A 21,511-nucleotide genomic window follows, 5' to 3' on the forward strand; every position below is an offset into this window, starting at 1 on the left:
CCATAGACTTCAATGCCGTAAACATATTTCATCCAGTTTTTCTCAGTCTTACCCCCACCCCAATGCCAGCCTCATTCTACAACAGTGGCACCATATAGCACTTGTCCCTTTGTGACTGAGATACCTCACTCAGCATAATGTCCTCCAGGGTCACTCATTTTGAATAATATTGCATGAGTTCAGAAAGGAACTCTTATACATTGTTGGTGGGATTGTAAAATGGTACAAACACTCTGGAAAGCAGTTTGGCACTTGCTCAGAAAGCTAAAAGTAGAAATTCCATATGACCCATCTATTCCACTACTTGGGATATACCTTACGAAATTGATAACTGAGGCACAAATGGAGATTTGTACACCAATGTTCATAGTAGTATTATTTACCACTACAAGAACAGGGGAATAGCCCAAATGTCCAACCTCAAGCAAAAGGATTGAGAAATTATGGTACATTTACACAATGAAATACTATGCAGCAGGCAGGAGCAATGATTTTGTAAATTATTACCTAACTTGGGAGGGACTGGAGAGCATTATGATGAGTGAACTAATTCAGTCCCGGAAGGATAAATATTGCATAAAACCTTTATTGTACAATGAGTATAAGGATCCAAGAGGGGTGGAAGAAGGTGGAAGCAGAGGGATGAGGATGTCCAGGGGAGGGGGGATTAATCATGGGATTGTGCAATTTGATGGGTGGGGGGTGAGGGAAATGGAAAGAATTTGTTCTCAAAAACAATGTATTCAAATGTTGTAAATAAACTAGTATAAAATAAAACAAAAACAAAACCCACAACTCTTTCCCAACAGAGTGAAAAGGAAACATACTGACTGAGAAAAATAATTTGGCAATACCATTTTAGACAAGGGTCTCATATCAAAAGTTTACAGAATCCTACAGTACTTCTACAAAATAAAGACTGATAACACAATTACAAAATGGGCAAAAGACATGGAAAGCCTTCACAAAGGAAGATATTTGGATGGCCTACAGACACATGAAGAAATGTTCAAAATTCCTGGCAATAAGAGAGACACAAAACCACAATGAGATATCATCTAACTCCAGTAGTAGTGGTAAAGTTTAACAGGACAGCAAGTAATAAATGTTGGAAAGCATGTAAAGAGACAGACTCTCATACACTGTTGGTGGGATTGTAAAATGATACAACTACTCTGGAAGGTAGTTTGGCATTTGCTCAAAAAGCTGAACATAGAAATTTCATATGCCGCAGGTATTCCACTGCTTGGAATATACCCCAAGAAAATGAGAAATGAGGCACAAATGAAGACTTGTGCACCAATATTCATAGCAGCATTACTCACCATAGCAAGAACATGGAATCAGCCCAAATGTCCAACCTCAATTGAATGAATTGAGAAATTATGGTACATTCACATGATGGAATACTACGTAGTGCACAGGAGAAATGGTTTTGTAATTACCTAACTTGAGAGGGACTGGAGAGCATTATGCTAAGTTAACTAACTCAGTCCTTTAAAGACACACACTGTTTAAGACCATTATTTTAGAAGGTGTATGAGGATTTAAGAAGGGAAAGGGCAGCAGGGTAAAGATGTGTGGGGTGGGGGAATGAGGGATCTAATCATAAGGTGTCACAATTTGATAGGTAAAGTAAATGGGAAATTCCGGTGTGAAAAACATATATGTGAACTTTGTAAGTAAACCAGTGTAAAATAAAAAATTATATAAATTAAAATAATGATATTAATAATAATTAGAATGAGATAAAAGGTAAAAACTAGGACATGTATTCTCTCTCCCCACACTATACTCAACCATAATTCTTTGTGTGAAGATGAAGGAGGCAGCACAGATAAGGGTTTGAGTGTAGGGAAAGAGATGAAAAATTAATCCTGTGGCCCACAAAAGACTGGAGATATACTTCGATCACTTTTTATGGTCAGCATAAAGCTTTTAACAAGGCTAACAGCAAACAGAGAGTATCAATATGTAGATGGGGTTTCTTGGGCAGTAGTAGGGCAGGTGTGCTTGGGACCAGGGTCTTCTTCCTCTTCTCTTCCAAGAAAACATACCACTTCTCAATAGATCAGTACTTAAAACACAGCCTTGGAAGTAATAAGATTGAAATAAAACACTAGAAATGTTTGTGTTGATGTTGTGTACTGTAGAATCAGAACCAAATACATAACTGACCCTCCAGAGACAGTTTATTGCATGAAAGGAGATTGCCTATCTCATCCTTCTTTCTTGGAGCAACAGGTGGCCTCAAATCACGTTCCTTTGGGATTGCAGCACAGCTTCTTGGCACTAGGCCACTAGAGCTCCCTAGGAATGATTGTTGTTGTTGTTATGTGACGTCAAGTCACCTGTGACTCATAGCGACCCTATGTACAAAAGCCTTAAACCCTGCTCTGTCCCTTGCCAATCTTATTGACTCTGACACACCTATCCCCATTACCCCAGTGACTGAATCAATCCATCTGAAGTTCAACCTGCTTTGAAAGAATTGGTAAAAACAAGGCCCCAGCAATTGAAGGCATACCAATTGACATTATTTCAACAGACAGACGCTGCCCGGGATGTGCTCACCAAGTTGTGTCAAGAAACCTGGAGGACAACCTCCTGGTCAACTGACTGGAAGAGATCTATATTTGTTCCCATTCCAAAAAAAAAAGGTGATCTGACAGAGTGTGGAAATTATCAAACAGTATCACTGATATCACACGAAAGCAAGATTCTGCTGAAAAAAGAACTATTCCAAACAACTGTTCCAAAAACAACTGGAAGAGCACATCAACAGAAAACTGCCTGAAGTGCAGGCTGGGGTTAGAAGAGGCCGTGGCACTAGGAATATTATAGCTAATGTCAGATGGATCTTGGCTGAAAGCAGAGAGTACCAGAGGAATGTCTATATGTGTTTCATTGACTATGCACAGGCATTAGACTGTGTGGATCACAAGAAACTGTGGCTGACTCTGAGAAGAATGGGAACCCCAGAACATTTGATTGTGCTCATGCAAAACCTATACTTGGACCAGGAGGCAGTCAGCAGAACAGAGCAAGGAAACACTGCATGGTTCAAAATTGGGAAGGGTGTGCACCAAGGATGTGTCCTATCTCCATACCTTTTCAATCTATATGCAGAACAGATTACCAGGTGGCTGGGCTGTATGAGGAGAAATGTGGCATCTGGATTTGAGGTAGACTCATCAACAATCTCTGTTATGCAGATGATACAACCCTGTTTGCTGAAAGTGAAGAGGACCTGAGGCACTTGCTGCAGAATGTCAAGGACTGCAGCCTTCGATATGAATTGAAGCTCAATATCAAGAAAACAAAGATTCTCACCACTGGGCCAATTGGCAACATCATGATAGATGGTGAAGAGATGGAGATTGTAAACAGCTTCAGTTTGCCTGGCTCTACAATCAACACTCTTGGTACCAGCAGCCAGGAAATCAAAAGACAAATTGCATTGGGTAAGTCTGATATCAGAGACCTCTCCAAAGTACTGAAGAGCAATGATGTCAGTCTGGAGATTAAGGTGTGCGTGATACAGACCACGGTCTTTGTAATTACTTGCTATTCATCAGAGAGCTGGACAATAACTAGAAATGATAGAAGGAGAGTGGATGCCTTTGAGCTTTGGTGCTGGAGAAGAGTATTGAATATACCACGGACTGCTAGAAGAACAAACAAATTCGTCCTGGAGAGGATGAAGCCAGGTTGCTCCTTGGAGGCAAGGATTCTGAAGTTTTATCTGACATACTTTGGACATGTTGCAAGGTGGAATGAGTCCTTGGAGAGGGACATCATGCTTGCGAGGGTGGAGGGACAGTGCAGGAATGATTAGACAGCTGAAATAATATATTTTATTATTTCTTTCCTTGAAAATTTTACTTAAATATTTCTGCATGTCACTGAGTTCAGTAAATATAGAATCTACAGGATATTTTTCCATGTGTCTCCTCATTCCCTTCCTGTATTACTTCCTGCACACATGCATAGGAGAAGAGCAGCAGGGATTTACAAAAGAAGTTAATTTGTTCAGTGACCTTTATGCTAATAGTCAAATTTAATAGAAGCTGAACCACAAACACAGATCTCAGAAATGAAACAGCTTGACTTGTTTCCTTAGAAGGGAAAAGAACTATAGAACTTTTCTCAGAACTACAGGATTTTGGTCAGTTTTTGAGCATACACAATCCACATCTTAACATCACAACCAACAAGAAAAGGATGCTCAGTCCTTGCAATTGTTGCTCACCAAAGCTGGCTAGGTCTCAACAGTGTACTTGGGGATCTAAATCCACTACTTTGAGAGCTCATGGTCTAAAGCATAGGCATCTCACCCCTTCTCCAGGCCCATGAACCTTGTCATTGCCCACTGAGATGACCACAATTGCCTATAGATCCTACAAACTCTTGATCTTCTTTTTACCTGAAGAAGAGAGACCTATTGCTCCATTAGACTATCTTCCCCAACCACCCAGCATGACTCCTCGAGGCAGGTCAAAATCAAGAGAATACCTCTAGTACAAGGACTCTCCCTGAGCCTTATGGTACTCTGGGCTTAAATTAATCTGAGGTAACTTCTTGGGTGGAAATTACCTCTTGATCATCTGCTAGCTTCAAGATCACATGGACAATATTGCCCTTGCTCACTATTCAGGTGATCAATATTTGTTGAATGAAAGAGAATGAAGCTGTTAAGAAGACTCAGTGGAACTCTGAGTTTCACTCTGTCCCTTAGGTGGTCTATACTGACCAGAGATTGGATCTCTTCCTTACCATTCCCATTTCTGTTCAAGAAAGATTCCTTCTGAGAGAGTTCTCAGTTGCTCCTTAAGCTCACCTCAAGCTACTTTTTGTCCTAGCATTGTGTGGCATTGGGGAAGTTCCTGTTTCATTGACTGTCACATGAGAGGATAGTTGAAGTACAAGAGAGCCAAACTGTTCAACCATTGCTCATCTGAACACCTCAGGGACAAGAAGCCATGACTTGAGGAAATTTAGTCTTTCTCTCCTGCCACGCCTTTTAATTGTGTTAGTGAAAAATACTGAATATGGACCATGTAGGACAAAGTGCAGCTAGAGTGGTTCTTAAAAACAAAGTTGGTGGATTTGGGGTGGGGTTGGGGTTGGGGTGTGTGTGTGGGGGGATTGTGTAGTTTTTGTGAAGGAGTTTTGCTTTTCAAGGAGAAGAGTGAACGGGGGGGGGGGGGGGGGTGGGCGGGGAGAAAAGTGCAACAATGAATGACTGGAAGTCTCTGTAGATGTTCATTGAAATTTTATCACATACTTAGAGTATCTTATCAGGCGGGATCTGTTCTTGCAAAATGACATACTTGGAAGAGTAAATGGTCAGCAAAGGAGAAGAATATCACCAAAGAGATAGATCAACACATTGACTTCAACAATAGCAGATCATGAGGAAAGCAAGTTGAAGGATTGGGCAGGGTTTCTTTCTGTTGTATATTGTTAGGTGTTGTTGAGTTGGGACCAACTCATAGCTGACCATCCAGCAGGTATTCATTCAGAGGCAGTAAATGACCCAGAAGGATACTGTCCATCTTTCTCTCTCAGAGAAGCTGGTGGATTTAAATCATATGTCTTTGGGTAGGTAGCACAACTCCTACCAATAGATTACCAGAATTCCCTAGGTCATCATTAATTGGAATTAACTGAACAGAAGCTAACAATAACTCCTACTTGAATTGTGGTAATGAAAATGACTGTCACTCACTCAGGTATTTGGGGGACAATCAGCATGCTTATACAGATATGGGCTTTGGCTCTTCAAGCTCACAGAGGAATTTGCTCTTCATCACAAAGCAGCATAATGAAAGAGCAGAGGCAGGCAAAGACCTACTGTTCTAGATCTTTGGGCCCAGAAAAGTTTCCAGTTCCACAAGCTGTGGAACCTCCTTCAGTGACACAATAGCCTGGACTATTCACTGAAATATCTTTACTGTACAGATGAGTCCCTGAGGCGTGCAGTAAATGGTTCATATAAAGCAGGGTCCAGATCAAAGATTCCTATCCCCAGAATGTCCAGATTGAGACTTCCCTGGACACTCTATCATCTCTTCAAAGGACAATGGGGAACACTATCATTCCGGTGTGTCTGATACCTGTTGATTTGTCTTGGGGGCTGAAATATCTTCCCGAAGACCATTTTTACTTTAAACTCTCCCATCGTCCAGAAGTCACTCAGTCAATCAATCATCCTTTGGGAACACCTTTTAAATGGTTCTGGGTAAGGCTGGTCACAGATATCCAGGACACAAGATCCCAGCTTGCAGGAGCAGCAATGCAAGGGATGACTGAGACACACATACCCAAGGGCCAGTAGTTGAGAGGATAGAAATGTTCCAAGGCAGTAAGAGGCGAGATTGCACTGGTCTTTAGCATTGATAGGTAGGACCTGGACTCATTTGAGGATAAGGTATGGATTCTGAAAGCTGGTCAGAGAAGAGAGGAAGCATGTCGTAGTCAAGGCTTACATGATAAGAACTTTGGAGTCTTGGTATGCTCTCTTAGTCTGGTCCAATAACTCAGTAGCTGAATTACCTTGAACTTCACCTCTATGAATCCTGGTCTCCTCTTTTCAAGATCTAGGAAGCAATAATGCCTCACATAAGTCAAGGCTAGAGCAGAGGAGGTCTCAGGAAGAGCATGGGGAGAAGTGGTTCATGGAACAATTTCTGCTTTAGAGTCAGTTATGACTAACAGTGACTCTTTAGTCTTCTTTAAATGACTGATGGTTTGAAAGTTGATAGGCAAGCTTTTCTTTCAAGATACCTGGGTGGATCCAACCACAAAATTGTTAGCAGCACAAACCAGGGACTCTGGCTCAATTCTACTTCCTTATTTCAGTATTTCAGAAGAAGAGACGTATAGATTAACATGAGAGCTCTGTTTAGATGGTAATTCAAACAAACTGCAAAACAAACAAAAAGCTCCTTTATAATATTGATGAGACACTTAATTCACTGCCATTGAGTTGAGTTTGACTCATAGAGACACTCTATTGGATGGTTTGGTTTTTTAAAAAACGGATTTATTATTTGGTAAAAACAATTTGACAGTGACTTTTAACATTAAATTTGAATTTTGGCTCTGACACTTACAAGCTACGTGACCTTGCTTAATTTATTTTTTTAATTTACATTTATTCATTGTTACACATTTTCTCTCCCCTTCCCTCCCCTTACCCTTGCCCACTCCACAATGCCTCCATTGTTCCAGACTGTTCTAATACATATAATGCATGATATATTCCTTTAAAACAGTTCTTCCCTTCATATGTTTCAATGCAGTGCTAACCACTCCTTCCCCATACCCTCTTCCTCCCCCCATGTCTGTCTTATTTTAGAAGAGTGGTGCTATGAAGGCAGTATTCATCCTTTTGTGACAGACACTTCACTTAGGATAATGTTTCCAAAGTTCCCCCATGTTGTGTAATGTTTTACTATTTCATTGTTTTTCAATGCTGTATTCCATTGTTTATTGCTGCATTATTCGCAATAGCAAAGAGATGGAAGCAACCCAAGTGCCGATCAATATATGAATGGATAGAAAACTATGGTACATCCACTGAGCTTTTGAAATGTGGACACTGATTGGATTTGTTGATCTACTGCTAATTATTTTAGATGTTATATTGTCATGGTGCTACTAATCAAAAGGTATACAGTACAAATCTACCAGCTTCTGAATGGGAGAAATATAGACAATCTCTTTCTAGAAAGGTTTACAAAATCAGAAACCAGGTAGAGGGTTTGCCATAAGTCAGGCTCAGTTGGATAGCAATGAGGTTTTTGTTTGTTAGTGTAATGATCCTTATGTTATGCTGTGGATGTTGGGTGTTGTCGAGTTGAGTACAAGCTATAGTGACCCAATGAACAACAGTAATGTACCCTGTCCTATCCTGTGACATCTTCACATATTCTGACAAACTCAAGCTCATTACAGCAGTCATTGTGTTAATCCACCTGATTAAATGTTTTCTTCTCTTTCACCAACCCTCCACCTTTCCAAGCATAATGTCCTTCTCTAAGCCTCTCCTGACAATATGCCTGAAGTAGGTGAGATGAAGTTTTCTCATCTTTGCCTCCTAGGAACACTCTGGCTGCACTTTTTCTAGGACTATTTATTTGTTATTTTGGCAGTCTATTGGATACAACATCTTCTGTACAACAGCTCAAAGGCATCAGTTCTTTTGTCATCCTAATTCATTGTCCAAATCTCAGATGCATAGTAAGTAACTGAAAAGACCATGGCTTAAATTAGACTCACTTTAGTTCTCAAACTGACATTATTATTCCTCAACAATTTGGAGAGATCCCTGTGCAGACTTTCCGAGTGCAATATGTCTCTGGATCAGTAGATACCTACTGTTACCAATGATGTTGACTGTGGACTTAAGATTAAATAATTGAAAGCTTCAATCTTTTCTCCATCTATCATGACATTGCCTATTGGTCCAGTGGTAAGAATTTTTGTTTTCTTAATGTTGAGATGCAATCCACAGTGAAGGCTGTATTCTATGAACTTCTGCAACAAGTTATTTAAATCCTCTTCATTTTTCAGCAAGCAAGATTGTGCCATCCGCATAATACAGATGAGTCTTTTCCAAATCCTGATGCCACATTCTTCTTTGTAGAGTCCAGTTTCTTTAATAAGTTGATCAGCATTCAGATTAAATAGGTATGAAGAAAGGATAAAACTCTGACATGAAACTTTCTTAATTTTAAACCATGTAGTATTCTCTTACTTTGTTTGCCCATAATTTGTTATGATCCACACGGTCAAATGCCTTTGCATAGTCAATAAAGCAAAAATACATTCTTCTGATAGTCTTTACTTTCAGCTAGCCTCCATGTGACATCAGCAATGATATTCTTGTTACCACAGCTTCTTCTCAATCCTACTTAAACTTCTGGCAGGTCCCTATCTATGTACTTTTCTAACCTTTTTTTAATGATCTTCAGCAGTATTTTTCTTGCATGTGATATCAATAATACTGTTCCATAAGTCCCACATTCTGTTGGATCACCTTTCTTGGAAATGGGAACATATATGGATTTTTTTCCCCCCAATCAGTTGTCCAGATGGCTGTCTTCCAAATTTCCCAGCATAGACTAGTGAGCATGTCCAGGGATGTATCTGTTGGTTGAAACATGTCAGTTGATATACCGTTGATTCCCGGGGCCTTATTTTTTTGCCAGTGTTTTCAGTGCAGCTTCAAAGTCTTCCTTCATTACCATTGGCTCTTGCTCATACAATGAGTCCTGAAATTTTTCAGTGTCAATCAATTCTTTTGGTACAGTAACTCTGTGTGTTCCCTCCATCTTATTTTAATGCTTCCTAGATGATCAAGGAAACAAAGATCCTCACCACTGGGCTGATTGGCAGCATCATGATAGATGGTAAAGAGACTGATATTGTTAACAGCTTTAGTTTGCTTGGCTCCATAATCAACAGTCTTGGTGCCAGTCAGGAAATTTGAAAAATAAATTGCATTCAGAAATTCTGCTGTCAGAGACCTCTCAAAAGTACTGAAAATCAATTATGTCAGTCTGGAGACTAAGGTGCACTTGTTTCAGGCCATAGTCTTTGTAATTACCTGCTGTGCATCAGAAAACTAGGACAATGACTAGAGATGACAGAAGGAGAATTGATGCCTTTAAGCTGTGGTGCTGGAGAAGCATACTGAATATACCATGGACAGCTAGGAGAACAAATAGGTTAGTTCTAGAGAGGACGAGACCAGGCTGCACCTTGGAGGCAAGGATTTTGAAGCTTTGTCTGACGTATTTTGGACATGTTGCAAGGAGGAACCAGTTCTTGGAAAGCGATGTCATGCTTGAGAGGGTGGAGGGACAGCGCAGCAGAGGAAGACCCTTGGGACGGATTGATTCAGTGATTGGAGTAATGAGGGTAAGTGTATCAGAGACAATAAGATTGGCACAAGATAAAGCAGGGTTTAGGGCTGTTGTATATAGAGTTGCTATGAGTCGCAGGTGGCTTGACAGCACATGACAATAACAACAACAACAACTCATTCAATATACTGCCCATAGTATGTTTTGGTATTGTGATTTAAGGCTTAAATATGTTTTTTTAGTTCTCTCAGACAAACAGATTCAACCTAGAGAGGGTTAAACCAGACTACTCCTTGGAGGCAAGGATTCTGGGGCTTCGTCTGACATACTTTGGACATGTTGTAAGGAGAGAAAGGTCCTTGGAGAGAGACATCATGCTTGGTAGGGTAGAGGGACAGTGCAGGAGGGGAAGACCCTCTATGAGATGGACTGATTCAGTGACTGGGGTAATCGGGATGGGTGTGTCAGAGGCAATGCGATTGGCACAGGATAAAGCAGGGTTTAGGGCTGTTGTACATAGGGTCGCTATGAGTTGCAAACGACTCAACGGCACATAACAACAACAACAACAACAGCTTGAGAAATGCTGATAGTTCTTCTCTTTTTATTCTCCAATTCCATTTCTCTGCACATTCCATTCCGATACTTTGCTTTGTCTTCTCAAGCTGCCCTTTGAAATCTTCCATTCAACTCTTTTACTTCAGTGTATTTTCCTTATGTTTTGGATTCTTAACACTCTAGTTTAATTTTCAGACTGTCTTCTGACATCCATTTTAGTTTTTTCTTTCTCCTCTGTCTTTGTAGTGACCTTTTGTTCTCCTCATGTGTGATATCTTTCGTGCTATCCGACAACTCATCCTGTCTATGATCATTGGCGTTCAATGCTTCAAACCTATTCTTTTTCCCTAGAAAATAAGTATTTATTGAGAAAAGGAGGAAGAAGTCAGAAACATAACTAAAAATAGTGTCTCTTTACATGTTTATTTGTAACACATTTTGTTATATGACAGCTGGAGGGGGCCAGGTGGTGTTCCATTCCTCAGCTGGTTAGATTTAGGCTTTCTTTGCAGACAAACCTCAAGGGTGAACATTTCAAGTTTTTGTTGTTGTTAGGTGCCATCGAGTACTACTCATACTGATCCTATGAACAGGCTACCTGAACCCTGCCCTATGCTGTGCCACCTTCATCATCTCTGACACATTTGAGCCCATTGTTGAAGTCAGCATGTCAATTCATATTATTGGGGGTCTTCCTCTTCTTCACTGCTCCTCCGGACTACAATCCTATATTCTATGTATGTTAAGAATTTCTTGCCTTTCATCATTTATTACCTTGATTTATGTGCTTATAATTTTTTTCATGTTCATCTGAAATGGGGCTTCTGCAAAGTTACTTTCTACGTAATTCTGTGTTTTTGATTGAAAAGTCTGTTATTCTGGGCCCAGATGTTTCATATTCTGGTGAACTCAAACTTCTCATTCATTACAAATCTCATGACCAAAGTATGCAGGTTGGTTTTGAAGAAACTGGTGAGTGATGGGTCAGGTTCCTGTAGACTGCCAGTTGTAACACAGCTGGATGACAACTGTGAATGATGCAGGTTTGTGATGTAGAGACTGTTAGTTGTGCACAGCTGCATAGCGATACAAGCTGGGTACTGTGTCCCACAAGAAAGAGTGCTCAAACCCATTCCTAAGGTCATTTTTAAATTCAGTTGGAATATACTCAAAGCAAAGAGGAGGAAAGCGAAAATTTTCACCAAATCTTTCAGTCTGAAATTGACTAGACTTGTTAGTTCTCTTGGCAGTCTATGGTATGTCCAATATACTTCTTCAGAACCACAACTCAAAGGCATCAATTCTTCTGTCAACCATAGTCATTGTCCAGCTCTTGGATACACCGCAAATAATTGCTAAGACCATGGCTTGAATCATGTGAGACTTAGTATCCAGACTGACATAATTTCTAAAGCACTTTGGAGAGGTCCCTAACAGCACCCTTTCCCAGAATGATTCATCTCTTGATTTGTTGACTACTAGTACGAAGTGTGGAAATTATCATACAGTATCACTCATATCACATACAAGAAAAATCCTGCTGAAGATTATCCAGAAATGACTGCAACAGTACATTGACGGAAAAAGACCAGAAATACAAGATGGGTTTAGAAGATGCTGTGGTACTAGAGACATTATCACCAATATCAGATAAATCTTGGCAGAAAGCAAAGAGTACCAGAGGGATGGATATGTATCTCTGTTTCATTGACTATGCAAAGACATTTGACTTTGTGGATCACAACAAATTGTGGTTAACCTTGAGCAGAATGGGAATCCCAGAACATTTGATTTTGCTTATGTGAAACCTATACTTGGACCAGGAAGTAGTCCTCAGCATACAACAAGGAAACACTGCATAGTTCAAAATCAGGAAGGGAATATGTCAGGGATGCATCCTGTCTCCATACCTTTTCAATCTCTATGCAGAACAGATCATTCAGGAGGCTAGGCTTTATGAGGAGGGATGTCACATTAGGATTGGAGGAAGACTCATCAACAACTTACATTAGACAGATGACACAACCTTGCTGGCTGAAACTGAAGAGGATTTGAAGTGCTTGCTGCAGAAGATCAAGGATGGTAGTCTTTAATAGGAAGTCTTCAATATGATTGAAGCTCAGAGTCAAGAAAAAAAAGATTCTCACCACTAGGCCAATTGGCAACACTATGATGAATGGAGAAGGGATTAAGGTTGTTAACAGTCACAGCTTGTTCAGCTCCACAATCAGCACTCTTGGCACCAGCAGTCAGAAAGTTAAAAGATGTGTTGCATTAGGTAAATCTGCTGTCAGGGACCTTTCCAGAGTACTGAGAAGCAATGATGTCAGTCTATTGACTAAGGTGTGCCTGATCCAGTCCATGGTCTTTGCAATTATTTGTCATGCATCAGAGAGCTGGAAAATTACTAAGAATGACAGAAGAAGAACTGATGTCTTTGAGTTGAAGTGCTGGAGAAAGGTCTTGAACATACTATGGACCACCCAGAAAAATAAATAGGTCTGTCTTGAAAAGGGTGAAACCAAGTTTCTCCTTGGAGGCTAGGATTTTGAAGCTCTGACGCAAATACTTTGGGCATGTGGCCAAGAGGAATTGATCCTTGGTGAAGTATATCATGCTTAGAAGGGTGGACGGACTGAGCATCAAAGAAAGACCCCAAATGAGATGGATTGATACAGTAACTGGGGCAATAGGGGTAGGTATGTGGGAGTCAGTGAGACTGGCTTAGGACAAGTCAGACTTTGGAGCTGTTGTATTTAGTGTCACTAAGAATCACAGATCCTTAACGACACAGAACAACAGCAGTACCAAGAGTGTTGATTGCAGAGCTGAGCAAACTGAAATTGTTAACAACCTCAATCTCTTCTCCATATAGCATATATCCAATTGGCCTAGTTGTGAGAATATTTGTCTTCTTGATATTGATCTTCAAACCATATTGAAGAAGATGGGCCTTGACCTTTTACAGCAAGTACACGAGGTCCTCTTCAGTTTCTGGAAGCAAGATCAGGTCATCTACGTAATGTAGGTTCATGATGAATCTTCCTTCAGTTCTTATGCTACATTATTAATCATAAATTCCAGCCTCTCAAATGATCTGTTCTGCATATGGATTGAGAAGGCATGGAGATAGGCTGCATCTCTAATACTCCTTCCTGATTTTGAACTATGCAATGTTTCCTTGATCTGTTCTGAGGACTGCTTTACAAATAGGTTTTGCATGAGCACAATCAAATGTTCTGGGATTCCCATAAATTTTTGTGATCCACACAGTCAAATAAATGCCTTTGCAAGTCAATGAAGTACAGATAGCTATTCCTCTGGTACTCTTTGCTTTCAGTCATCTATCTGACATCGGTGGTAATGTCTCTGGTGCCAATACCACTTTTAAACCCTGCCTGTATTTCTGGTAGTTCTTTGTTGATGTATGCTGTTATGTGCTGTCAAGTCACCTGAGACTCATAGTGATCCTATGTACAGCAAGTCTTAAGTCTGCCCTGTTCTGAGCCAGTCTCACTGTTTCTGACACATCAATCCCTATTGCCCAGTTATTGTGTCAACCCATTTCTTCTGGGTTCTCAATTCTATTCCATTGATCTATGTGTCTCTCACTGTACCAGTGCCATGCTGTCTTGACCACTACAACAGTGAAGTAGGATTTTAAATCAGGGAGTGAGATACCACCTATCTTTCTTCTATTTTTAAGAAGTGCTTTGCTTATTTGGGGTGTCTTTCCATTCCAAATGAAACTGGAAATTACCTTTTCCATCCCATTGAAGAATGGAATTGGTATCTGTGTTGGGATTGCATTAAACGTGTAAATTGCCTTTGGTAGTATTGCCATCTTGACAATATTGAGTCTACTTATCCATGAGCAAGAGATATTCTTTCACTTCTCCAGGTCTCTTTTTGTTTCTTGTAGCAATATTTTCCAATTTTCTTTGAATAGCTCCTTTGTATTTCTGGTTAAGTTTACTTCCAAGTATTTAAACTTTTGATTAGCTATTGTGAATGATATTGGTTTTCTTAGTTCCGGCTCTGTATTCTCTTTGTCATTGTAGAGAAATCCTACTGATTTTTGTATGTTGATCTTTTATCGTGCTACTTTGCTGAATTGGTCAACTATGTCCAATAGTTTTCTTGCTGAGTCTTTAGGGTTTTCTAAGTATACTATCAGATCATCTGCCTAGAGAGATAATTTTATCTCCTCTTTGCCAATTTGGATACCTTTTATTCCCATTTTTTTTTCTTATTTCTATTGCTAAGACTTCCAATACAATATTGAATAAGAGAGGTGATAGTGGGCATCCTTGCCTAGTTCCTATTCTTAAAGGGAATGCCTTTAACCTCTCTCCATTGAGAAGAATGTTGGCTCTCAGGTTTGCATAAATACTTTTTACTATCTGAAGAAATTACCCTCTAATCCCATTTTGCTGAGTGTTTTAATCAGGAAAGGGTGTTGGATTTTGTCAAAGGCCTTTTCTGTATCAATTGATAGGATCATGTCGTTCTTGTTCTTTGTTAATGTGATGAATTACATTAATTGTTTACAGTTTGTTGAACCACCTTTGCATACCTGTTATGAATCTCACTTGGTTATGGTGAATTAATTCTTTGATGTATCATTGTATTCTATTGGCCAGTATTTTATTCAGGATTTTGCATCTATGTTCATAAGAGATAATGGCTATAGTTTTCTATTTTGGTGGTGTCCTTTTCTGGCTTTGGCATCAAGGATATGTTTGTTTCAAAGAATGAGTCTGGGAGAATTCCATCTTTTTCTATTTCCTGAAATAATTTATGTAGAATTGGTGACAGTTCTTCTCTGAATGTTTGATAAAAATCACTTGTAAAACCATCTGGTCCAGGGCTTTTTTTGGTTGCAAGTTGTTGTATTACCTTTTCAATTTCTTCTTTTTTGATGGGTCTGTTCAGATGTTCAGTTTTGGTTTGTGTCAGTTAAGGTAGGTTGTGCATTTCCAAGTATTTGTCCCCTAGGTTTTCATATTTGTTTGAGTATAGTTTTTCATATTATTCTAATGTTAGCTTTTTTATTTTAGTTGGTTCTGTTGTGATATTGCCTGATTAATCTCTTATTTGGGTTATTTGTGTCATCTTCTTTTCTTTTGTGAGTTTCGCTAGTGGTTTGTCCATTTTATTGATCTTTTCAAAGAACCAACTTCTAGTTTTGTTGATATTTCAAGTGTTTTCGGTTTTCTATTTCATTTATTTCTGCTGTAACTTTTATAATTTCAGTTTTTTTTAGAGGGTGTTGGGTTTTCTTGCTGTTCTTTTTCAATTTGCTGGAGATGTTAAGTGAGAGAGTAAATGGTTAATTTTTCCTACCTTTCGATATGTTTGCTTATTGTTATAAATTGACCTCTGTTTACTGCTTTAGCCGTTTCCCAGAGGTTTTGGTAAGTGGTGTTTTCATTGTCATTTGTTTCAGGAGACTTTTTCATTTTATTTTTTATTTCTTCTAGTACCCAGTCATGTTCAAACAAGGTGGTGTTCAGCTTCCAAAGGTATGATTTTTTTCTCCTTTATCTTCTTATTATTAATTTCTAATTCTGTAGCATTATGATCTGAAAAGATGCTTTGTATTATTTCTATGTTTTTTAATTTATTGATGCTTGCCTTGTGACCTTGAATGTGATCTATTCTGGAGAATGTTCCATGTACATTGGAGAAGAAGGTATACTGTGCTTTTTTGGGGTGCATTAGCCTATAAATGTCTATGAGGTCAAGTTGGTTTGTTGTGTGGTTTAATTCTTCAGTTTCTCTGTTGAGTTTTTTTCTGGTAGTCCTATCTTTTCTTGAGAGGGGTGTTTTGAAATCTCCAAGTACAAGAGTAGTGTTGTCTATTTCCTTTTTCAGTTTTGCTAATATTTGTTTTATGCATTTGTAGATCTTTCATTTGGTGCATAGATATTTATTATTGTTATGTCCTCTTCTTCTATTAACCCTTTCAGCATTATATCGTGACCTTCCTTGTCCTTTGTGATGTTTTTTACATTGACATTTATTTTTTCTGCTTGCCATTTGCTTGGTATATTTTCCCCCACCGTTTTACTTTTAGTCTTTCTTTATCTTCATTTTTCAGGTGTCTCTTGTAGACAACCTATTGATGGATTTTTTTTTCTTTTTATCCAGTCTCCTACTCTTTTTCTCTTCAGCAGTGCATTTAAACCATTCACATTCAGTGTGATTATTGAGAGGCAAGGTTTTATTGCTATCATTGTGTTGAGTTCTTTTTGGTGTTGTTTCTAGTTACTTTGGACCATCCAGTTTTATGTGGCATGTCTCTAAAAAGGACATCTCATTTTTTTCTGCAATGCTGGCCTTGTTTTAAAAAACTCTTGTAGATTCTTCTTTTCTGGGAATATCTTGATCTCTCCTTCATATTTGATGCATAGTTTTGCTGGGTACAGTAATCTTGGTTGACAGTTGTGTTCTTTGAGTGTTTGATATATGTCTTTCCACTCTGTTCTTGCTTGCATGGTTTCTGCTGAGAAAGCGGCACTCAATCTTATCTGTTCTCCCTTGTAGGTTACTCTTTGTTTCTCTCTTCCTGCTTTCAGGATTCTTTCCTTTTCTTTGCTTCTGGCAAATTGATCTATGATATGCCTCGATGTTTTTCTTTTGGGGTCTAGTCTATATGGTGTTCACTGAGCTTCTTGAATATATATTCTCTCTTTCTTCATTATGCCTGCGAAGTTTTCCTCTACTAATTCTACCACTACTTTTTCGGTGCCTTTACTTGCTTCTTCCTGTTCTGGGATTCCAATGATGCGCATGTCATATCTCTTGATGATGTCCCACATTATTCTTGGGTTTTCTTCTTTTTCTTTCTTTTTTGAGTCTACTTTTGCTCTAACAGATCCGTGGTGATGATTCTGTCTTTAGTTTCACTGGTTCTGTGTTCCATGTATTCAACCCTGCTCATGTGTCCCTCCATCATGTTGACAGCTTCTGAAACATTGGACCTTATATTTTGGATAGTGGTTTCCTGTTTTTCCAGTGCAGCTAATGCCTCATGTGTTTTCTCTGCATTGTTCTGCTTTGGTTTTTTTAGTTCCTCCTGTTTTTTGCTTGCTGTTGTTGTTGTGTGCTGTTGAGTCGCTTGCGACTCATAGTGACCTTATGTACCACAGCCCTAAACCCTGCTCTATCCTGTGCCTATCGCACTGCCTCTGACACACCCATCCTGATTACCCCAGTCACTGAATCAATACACCTCATAGAGGGTCTTCCCCTTCTGCGCCATCCCTCGACCCTCCCAAGCATGATGTTGCTCTCCAAGGACCTCGCCCTCCTTACAACATGTCCAAAGTATGTCAGACAAAGCCTCAGAATCCTTGCCTCCAAGGAGAAGCCTGGTTTTACCCTCTCCAGGATGAATCTGTTTGTTTTCTTGACAGTCCAGGTTACATTCAATACTCTTCTCCGGCACCACAGCTCAAAGGCATCAATTCTCCTTCTATCCTCCCTAGTCATTGTTCAACTCTCTGATGCATAACAAGTGATTGCAAAGACCATAGTTGGTATCAGACGCACCCTAGTCTCCAAAGTGACACCATTGCTCTTCAGTACCCTGGAGAGGTCCCTAACAGCAGACTTTCCCATCACAATACGTTTTTTTAATTTCCTGGCTACTGGTGCCAAGAGTGTTGACCGTGGAGCCAAGCAGACTAAAGTTTTTAACAATCTCAATCTCTTCGGCATCCGTCCTGATGCTGCCATCTGGTCCAGTGGTGAGAATCTTTGTCTTCCTGACATTGAGCTTCAATCCATACTGAAGGCTACAGTCCTTGACCCTCTGCAGCAAGCATTTCTGGTCCTCCTCGGTTTCAGCAAGCAGGGTTGTGTCATCTGCATAATGCAGATTGTTAACAGATCTTCTACCAATCCTTATCCTGTAATTCGTCAAGTTTGTATTTCATCGATTGAATATATTCAACCATTATTCTTTTAAATTCTGTGTCAGAAAATTCCATCAGACTTTCTGGCTTCAGGAAAACCATCGACCCTTTGTGGATGACATCTTGTTTTGCTCTTGAATATTGTGTGGGATAGCTTGCTTTCTTTGAGACAGTGATATATTCTTGATCTAAAAACAATGCTCTAAAGATCAGTTGGGCAGCTACCCCACTTGTCTGTTTCTCTGAACTTCTGATTTCAGGAAAATTTCCATTCAGAGCCTGTGAGAGCAATCTCTTGTTGGTAAGACAGGTCAAGGTATTCCTGATTAAAAACAAGTTGATTGGGTGAGGCAGGCACATGGTTGGGGTGATCCCAAGGGCAGGTCAAACACTTGGGGGCCCTCATTCAGACCTCAGCTGTCTGCGTGTGCTCATGATTGAAATGCCTACTCAGATTCCCGCTGTTTCCCACCCAGTGGTTTTCACTCAGTGGCTGGCCCCTTCCCAGTGGCAAGTATGCAGGTGCCCTCGTGCAGCAGCTCCTACCCAAGCAGGATCCTGGGTCCAATGGGACCTGCAAAGTCAAAGTCAAATTCCCAGTGACCCATTAGCCTCTGGCTGGTCTGCAGAGTCCACAAAAGTTCAGACAGGTTACCACTGGCTGGCTCATTCCTGGGCAGTTGGCATGGCCCAAGAGAGCTTGACCAAATTCCCCACTAGTGGGCACATCCATGGATGCTCTCACAAGTAATCTGCAGTGCCCGAGAAAACCCAGTCAGAATCCTACCAGCTTTTCTCCTGTCAGATTAGTCTCACAGCTGCTCGGCCGGTGGCTCTGTGTGATGACTTGATCTGCGGAATGGCTTTGGGTTCCTTTAGCTCCAAAAGGAACTGCTGCAACAAAAGTTCTGATTAGAAATCCTACTGTCCATGGCTCATCGTGTTGGTTGGTCTCTGTGTGGTGTGAAAGACTCTCTAGTGGCCCTTGGGCACCACTGGGGTCACAGGGGTGAGGCGGGGGCAGAGGCACCTAGTTGTGGAGCTGCGGGGGGGGGGAGAAAGCATGGGTCATGTGGCGGCTGGCAGGTGGTTTCTCCTCTGGGATCTCGTGGAGGCTGGGGTCAATCAGTTGCTCCTCCAGAGTCACAAGGTGGCAGGTGGTTGCTCCCTACTTGCTCCTGGTGGGTGGGTTCCACAGTGGCTTGGCTGGTGTCTTTTGGCTGGGACTCAACTGTCCTGTGTGTGGTTCAAATTCCAGTTCTCCGGCTGTGCTGGGTTGTGGCTGCCGGATCACCTTTTTTTAAATAGACATTTTCCAGTTAGTGTCCATGGTGCTTTTTCAAATTTCTTAGCATAGGCTAGTGTGTTCACATTATGCACCCAGTTGTCCAGAGTTGCATCCATTTGGTGAAACACCTGGATTGGTATTTCATCAATTCTAGGGGCTGTATTTCCCTTGCCAATGGCTTCAATGTGCAGTGTTGACCAATTCTTTTTGGTACAGTGATTTTATATATTCTTTCCATCTTTTCAGGCTTCCTGCATTATTCAAGATTGTTTCCCATACAATCCATAGTATTTCAACAGAAAGGTTTTCTATGTTCTTCTGTTCTTCCAGCTTGAGAAATGCCAAATGTGCTCTTTTCTTTTAATTTTCTAACTCTAGTTCTTTGTGGGTTTCCTTATAATACTTTGCTTTGTCTTCTCAAACTGTCCTTGGAAATGTGTTTGTTCATCACTCTTACTTCAGCACTTTTTCCTCCCCTTTTTACTTCTTTACATTCCAGTGCAAGTTTCAGAGTCTCTTATGACTCTATTTTGGTCTTTTCATTCTTCCCTGTCTTTGTAATTATTGTTTTCCCTTTCTTCATGAATGGTGGTGTCCCATAAGACATGTGGCCTTCGATTATTAGTATTCTATATGTCAAATCTATTCTTGAGATAAGTTTTAAATTTTATGGGGCAAATTTTAAGTTTAATTTTGATTCTCTGGACTTGTTTTTATTTTCTTCAACATCATTTTTAACTTGCACATGAGAAACTGAGAGCCTGTTCTTATTTTTACTATATATTGAGTTCCTCCATCAAACTTTTCTCAAGTACCTAGTCAGTATGATTTCTGTTTTTCATCAGGTAAGCTTCATGTGTATAATCATTTCTATTTTTTTACTTCTTTTTTTATTGGGAAAAACATATTGGGGGTACAAGGAGGTGAGAGTTGGGGGCAGAAGGGTGAGGATGGGCCAGGATTCAGTTGCAGAGCTGCACAGTTTGGTCGGTGGGGCGAGCAGGTGAAGGAAATGATGAGGGTCCAGTGGGGACCAGATGCTACAGAGGAATGACAAGCATTTTCCAATAGTAATTAAACCAACTGTCTTATTGATTCGGGAATTGGATGCCGACTCTCTGGCTTCTTCATGCTGAACAGGGGCGTAGATATAAAGGGGGGAAGGGAGGATGCTTTATCACCTTACTGGTGGTCTTGGGTTAAAGCTGCTTGCTTTCTTGCCCTGTTAGAAGATATTTTCCTGTCATTTGCTCCCTTTTGGACTGCAAAGGGTTTTCCCAGGTGGGTCCAGTGGGGATGGCTGGTTGAACCCAGAAGCTCCATCCTCCTTTGCTTCCTTAGCTGTCAGTTGTATTTCCTTTTTGTCACTGGCACTGGGTTCAGGGTCAATTCTGGAGTAAAACTCAGTGTTAAGGTTACCTATAGGAAAGGGAGCAAACCTAGAGAGAACAAACTTGTGAGTTACAAATAGAAGGGTTTGGGGGTGTTGCTTTCAGGTTTACTGGGGGTGAGGGTGGCAGAAGGTGGCCTAGGTAACATTGGATGCCCTAGGCATTCTATTTTTTTTTCTTCCTCCTTCCCCACCAAGGGGTCAGATGGCACAATCTGGGGACTGAGGAGCTTGCCCTGAGGGCCGCGACGGCTCACCCCGAGCCAAGGGCCGAGGGCAGCCCGCCCCAGGCAGAGGGCCGTGACGGCTCGCCCCAAGCTTGGGGCCGAGGGCAGCCCATTCCGAGCAGGGCAACACCCCCCAGGAGCTGGCTGGCATACTCCCCCTCCAATTGCCCCTACGCCAGTCTGGTCCCCTCACCTGACTGAGGACTCTGTGGTCAGGGATAGTGTTTCCAATTCCAGCACTGCCACTTTTA

At 40.6% G+C, this 21,511-nt stretch overlaps 1 protein-coding gene across 1 annotated transcript in view; it reads right to left on the minus strand.

The window, feature by feature from the left end:
• The window catches only part of LOC102869973 (monocarboxylate transporter 8-like), a 498,665-nt gene that overhangs the window by 247,421 nt on the left and 229,733 nt on the right, over nt 1-21,511 (minus strand). The window lies entirely within an intron of this gene.

This window comes from Elephantulus edwardii, unplaced genomic scaffold (assembly GCF_000299155.1).
Source record: "Elephantulus edwardii isolate Elephantulus edwardi_28Jun2011 unplaced genomic scaffold, EleEdw1.0 scaffold00343, whole genome shotgun sequence".
NCBI classification, from domain to species: domain Eukaryota; kingdom Metazoa; phylum Chordata; class Mammalia; order Macroscelidea; family Macroscelididae; genus Elephantulus; species Elephantulus edwardii.